Below are 6,388 nucleotides of genomic sequence, written 5' to 3'. Positions count from 1 at the left end.
GAGAGAGAGAGAGAGAGAGAGAGAGACAGAGAGAGAGAGAGAGAGAAGCTTCTCGCGTGATTGTTTATTTTTTTCCCTTCCGCTCGTCGCAAGGCGCTCGCTCGCTCCAGCCACAGCTCCAGCTGTGCGTTTACGCACGGTGCGTAGCGAGCACGCGCCGATCGAAATTCAACGTTCGCCGCAGCGGAGCGCGCGGTTCGGTCGGCTTCCACGAGCGGCGTCGTGGTCGGGATCGCCCGAGTCGCGCGCGCGCGGGCGAGATCAGTCGGGAGCGTGAGTTCAACCTGTGGGGACGCGTTGTCGTCCCGTCCGTCGCTCGCCCATCCGCCGTCACCGGTCCGCGTCGTTTCCCCGTTCGCCATCCGCGTCGTTCGGATAAACGTCAAAACGCCACACCGCCGCGCCGCGCCGCGCCACGCCACGCCGTCGTACGTGCCCCCCCCCCTCCCGCGCGTCCGTCCCCGCCGTCCGCGTCGCTCGTGATAAAGTGCCTGCGGATCTGTTGTGTTGTGTTCGACCGCCTGATAAAGTGTCGCCGGACTTAAACGGAGTGGTGCCTCGTTCCACGAGGGAGGAATCGGGGAAAAACGGAGTAACCCCAACCCCCGAGCTGCCCCGAGACGCGGTCCAGTTTCCCCGGCTGTGGTGAGTACCGCCGCGAATGTTGATCCTTCGTGTGTTCTCTCGTGAGCGTGCGATATCGGAGCGCGCCTCTCCCAGCTGTCAAATCCACCTCGGTGAGAACGACTGTCACAGCCTGGCGGCTCTTATCGAGCCGACGACGCGACGACGTCCTGCGCGGACGATGGCGCGACGAAATTGATTTCGAGCGCACGCACTGCGGGCGATCCTTGACGCACTCTTCCGAGCGCTCGGCTACAATGTGGAGTTATGTTCGAAGGAGATGTCCGCTTGACAGGAAATTCGTAGCTCGATTAGATTGACGTAGAATCGTCGCTCTGACACCTGTCTTCACTCCATAAACAAACTTTTAGCAAATCGCGAAAATTGCCTGCGGTTGTTTGCGAGATCGAATTATTTCCAAATATCTGTATGTTCTTGTGCGTACATTTGGCGACACGATTGGACAAATGTATGCGTGTTAAATGCGGAATAATGGGGAAGTAATTTTCCGCGAAGGCATAAATCCTGATATACATTGCATATTTTAGGCTTAAAACTCCTTCAATCGCTCCATCTATCCGACATCTGATACCGCAATTCGGATCGAGGAACGTGGAATGTTGTTATCCTAAGTAATCCTTACTTAGAGCGTCCCGATTTGCTATTTACCGCGATGAAAACGAGATTTATCACCTCGGAAATCGCAAAACGACACGCCACGGTCCGCGCGGTCTCGCTCGGCGGGATAACTCCTTCGCATGGTAAAACGCGAATTTCTTCGCGAAGAGCGTGGCCGCGTTTTCTAGAAAGGCAAGCGCACACACGTGCGATGTTTTCCCTGGACGCGCGTTCGACAACAGGTTTTCGCACGTAAGCATCCGCATCGCTTACGTAACGCGCGTCGTCGAAGGTTGCCCGATCGCGCGAAGTTAAGTACTCTCGGGGGAGAGCGTCCTTACACTTGCCGACGATAATTCGCCACGGGTTCATGTGAATCCAGAAATTCTTCGAGGTCCTCGCCCGTGGAGTATTTGAAGAACCGTCTCTCGAAAGGTTCTCTAAAAGCTTCTAGTTGTTTCCACGTTAGATTCTTTATGACTCTGCGTAATGACAAAAATAGAATTGTGACCAGGTGCTACACTTGAAGCCCCTTGCACGTCAGACAACAGGTAATAGGAACAAGGAATAGAAATCAGAAATCATGTATAAATGCAGAATAAACAGTGACACAGGCAATAGACACAGAGTTTCCATCACGTTGGAAATTCTGTGTCTATTGCCTGTTGCCAACCAATCATAGCATTCGAATTTTTTAGGTTATAATTAACGATTTTTTTGTTATTTCCTGTTCCTATTGCCGTTGCCTGTTGTCTAGCATTGTGCAAGGGGCTTGAGACTTCTGTGCAAAGGTTTATCCAGACAAACTTGCATAGGTGCATAACCATATGCATAAAGAAACGGATTGGTCTATTTCCTTATGCACATGCATATGGACCAATCAATTCTCTTATGCTTATGTTTATCGGCTTATGCAAGTTTTTGTGGATAAAGCATAAGAGAATAGATTGGTCCATATGCATGTGCATAAGGAAATAGACCAATCCGTTTCTTTATGCATATGGTTATGCACCTATGCAAGTTTGTCTGGATAGACCTTAAGGCCGGTTCTACATTGGTCGTATCGTAGCGTCGTAAGTCGCAAGTCATAAGTCGTAAGAAATTAATAGACCAATTGCAGTCGAATTTGAGGAGAATAATCGACTGTGATTGGTCAGTTTCTTACGAGTAAAATTAGGATAAGGTGTAACGATTTATTGATCGCAATCACGCGGCACATGATACGTAATACGTAATACGTTATGACACGATCGTCTTTGACGGGCACGAATGTTAACAAACGTGTGCAATTTGCTGTCGTTTGCAGAAACGTCGCGAGGCATCGACGTAAATAATCAATAAATGGCTCTTGCGAACGCGCGTAATACCGTTTCTTTATACTGTCGCGTTAAACATTCCGCGTGAACGTGATTTCGCGGACGTTTTCCGTTACCGTGACATTTATTCTTCGCGACACGCTAATTGGCGCTTACGGAAAATGAATAATTCACTCCATTCAATTTTCCACGCGAACGCAAAACGGATGTATAACGTAATCGTATAATACCACAGGACTCTTTATTATCTCGCGTGCAAGGACGCGTGTTCCTCTATTGTTTCGTCGTCGATGTAAATATAGAACCGAGAGTCCAAATGAGCCTCCTCGTCGTCTCTATCGTATCCTACGTAGGCGGTAGGATTGCATTTTTACTATGTTTTTCGATGCACAGGTAAATAGGATTCGGTCTCGTCGTATATCGCGAAGATCTTCATTGTACCGAGAACGATTATCGTTAACCTGTGTGCACATGCGTTTCCGAGCCATTGTCTTTGCGGGGAAAAGATAATGGAAAAAATCCGGGTCATTAGGGGAAGGTAAAAATAGACTCGCGATCGCTACTCATCTTAAACTTATATTTCTTCTATATTCGTGTTTATTTCTACCAATGCAGATCTACTTTAATCTCGGTTTAAGTTGCTTTTTCTTTTTCTCTAATTTTTAAAATTAGAGAAGGATAATCTCAACCGAGATTAAAAAGTTAATCTGCATTGGTAAAAATGGACATTAGACTGAGTTTTCCACGATTAAAATTATATTTGACCCGTATTTTTTAAATAATGTCTAAATAATTGAATATATAGCCAAGAAGTAAGAACTATTATGGAACTATTATTATTTGATTTTTAATTGCCTGTGAAAATTTTTGTGCCTGTGAAATAACATGATTGCTTCTTTTCACGATCGTTCTCAAATTCAGTCAAGTCTATGTATTACTATATATTACCACGAAGTTTATTGCGTATCTGCGAAGTACGGACATCGTATATTGTACACGCACATGACAGGTAAATACCATTTAAATACAATGTGAGATAAGAACGCTGATAATACACTTGCACGACTATGCGACCAATTGTCACCGCATTACATTAGGACGGCATTGAGCAAACGTCTGTGAATCATGCTGTTTCCGACAATTATATCGGCTGATAGTGTTAGAGGTTACGCTAATTTCGCTCGTCACATCCGGCTTTTTATAACTTTATCTTGCGACATTAATTTTGCAGGAATGCCAGAAGCCTGCACCGCGTGATTATTACACAATTTTATAACACATTTTTTTTAAATTATTTTTATAACAATATTTTACTGTCATTTTGTTCGTTTTATGTAAAAACATCGCAAGAAATCTGTCGTAATTGTAAGGATACTATCTATTAAATATATTATCGCAGAGACTTGATTCCATGCTCTCGATGCTTAATTGTGAATGTCTCCTTCGCGATATGATATCCTTGACAACGGAGCGATAAAAATTAATTGCGGTTGCACGAGTATTTGCATCGCAAAGAAATTTGTTCCAGCACGCGTACCGAAATCCGACCTACCTACATATTTAATTCATATAATCAACATTTATATAATACAATAAAGTACGAAGAGACATGAAACATATTTAAACGTGTCATTCGCGAAATTGCGTGTATAATACTCATAACATTGTGTTGCTTGAACGTGATTTATTGTTACAGATGCGCAAAAACAAACGCGCGTATTTCCTTCCCGTTTCCCGTTTAAATAGCGAGAAGGAACGCAACGCCTCGATGAGTTTTTTGCCGTATATTACGAAGTCTTTCATCAAACATTTTAACGGGACAGACGGACGTTCATTGAAAACGTAATTTCTTAGAGCTTGCCGCTGATTGCGTAACGAGTTCTTCATTACTTTTTCTCGTTTTTGAATTTCATTGAAACGTTTTTTTTTCTCCGGTAATTATATACTCCCTCCCGTGCTTTCAAGCAAATATTAACATACAACTAATTTTTTCGAGTCGCGCGCGCCGAGTTAATGGACTTTCGCTTTTTTCCGCATACATAGAATTCTTTCCGTTAGAGATCTATTAATATGTTAGGAAATGATTATATCTCGTTTGCATCTCTCGATTGTATATTTATGGTGTAAAAAATTAAGTAAATACAAATAAAATAAAATTTGAATATTTCTCATTGGCACATATATGTACAGTCCCTGGCCATATTATTAGACGCACCTTAATTTTTCAATAGAATTCAGGTTGGGAGGAGAAAAAAGCTATTTGTATATTTATATGCCTAAAAAAAATACTTAATATCTTGGAATGGTGAATAATAAAACACACAGATTTGATAGTAATAATCATGCTTTCTAAATCTGAATCAGTGAATAGTATTGCTGAATCAATGAGTCACTGATATCAGTGACTATTCACTGATTCAGATTTAGAGAGTGTATTTATTTATTCTTGTTAACTATTTAGGCAGTCATAAAATACACATATTTTTAATATTTAATTATGCCACCTTTGACGATTATTAAAGTTTTGATTCGCCTTGGCATACGGTACTATTAATGCATGCTTGGACTGCTTCCTGCATCTGTGAGTGATGAATCTAGACCGATCTAGACATAAATTATTATCAATCGGCTGAGTTTTTGTGGTAATTATTTCCTTTTCCACTTCTCTCTTTACCTGTTTTTACACAGTTTTTTAATACGTCATAAACAAATGACTATATGCTAATAGAACAATAGTTTGATAGATGAACGTTATCATAAAGCTGGTGCTGGGAAGTCAATGAGTTGTAAAAAGCTAAAGTACGTCTGATAATATAGCCAGGGATTGTATATTAAGATCGATATCAATGTAGACTAGTATTCGTTGCATTAAGAATTTACGACCCGAAAATTTTGTTATGGCTCTGTGCTCTTTCCTTTTATTTATTGATTTCTAATTATTTGAGCTTTCTAAGGTTATTGAGAATTTATGTTAGATATTGTTAACGAGATTATATGAAGGTAGAAATAAATTACTAGAAATTGATTATCTCGGCATGTTTTAACGTTTGTATTTCAGATAGTTGCAACTTTATTAATTCTGTGGATACGTAAACGCATAAGCCTATAGATTTTCGCATCGCGGCTTATGAATATGTAAATAAAGATTGTTCGCAGTAGATTGACTTCTTGACGATTGATGCGCCGTGGCAATGCCATCACCGGCGGGATTTAAATCTTTAATCGTGTATATATACGGTTAACGACCGACAGCGGTTGCTGCAGCGCATGCCACAAGGTATTACAACGCCGCACTCGAAACGATACGTCGTTGCCACTTTACGTTCGTAAGACGCATCGCTTTTGATACCGCGAACTTTCTACGCTGTTCAGTTATCCTTGCCGCATTCTGACAGAGAGAAATTCGTTCGCTACGCCCCTTCGTCTCGTGTCCGCCACACGCTTTCCTCGGGGTCCCAAAATCAATATAGGCGTCGCCGACGCCGCCGCCACCGCCACGGCGACGCGACCGACGACGCCGCGCCGTTCTGGTCAGGGTTCTCTACCATCCTTTCCTCGATTCTTTCCGCCGAATTTCTCGTAACGAGAGACGAGAACTTCCGCTAGGTCTCTAACGAACCGTGAGAACCGCGTTGTCGATTTCCCGAAAGTTACCGACAATATAATTAGTCGTCGCGGTGTGTTTAATTCTATACAAACTCTATGCTTTAACTAAGGATCGAAATCAAGAGAAGGATTAAGAGTTTGCACTATTTATAATATTAAATAATATATTTTTTACATCTATATATATATATATATATATATATATATATATATATATATATACA

The 6,388-nt window shown here is 42.0% G+C and overlaps 1 protein-coding gene across 2 annotated transcripts in view; it reads left to right on the top strand.

The window, feature by feature from the left end:
• The first annotated feature begins 445 nt into the window (after window positions 1–445).
• Window positions 446–6,388, top strand: part of LOC112455641 (forkhead box protein P2-like) — an 88,745-nt gene continuing 82,802 nt past the window's right edge. For both annotated transcript variants that reach the window (XM_025017678.1, XM_025017680.1), the window contains exon 1: window positions 446–645. The gene's annotated coding sequence lies outside the window, so the exon portion shown is untranslated. The remainder of the gene's footprint in view (window positions 646–6,388) is intronic.

The sequence above is a fragment of the Temnothorax curvispinosus genome, unplaced genomic scaffold (genome assembly GCF_003070985.1).
Source record: "Temnothorax curvispinosus isolate PA1 unplaced genomic scaffold, ASM307098v1 QBEX01006295.1, whole genome shotgun sequence".
Taxonomy (NCBI): Eukaryota; Metazoa; Arthropoda; class Insecta; order Hymenoptera; family Formicidae; genus Temnothorax; species Temnothorax curvispinosus.
This window is presented reverse-complemented; position numbering and strand designations above follow the sequence as displayed.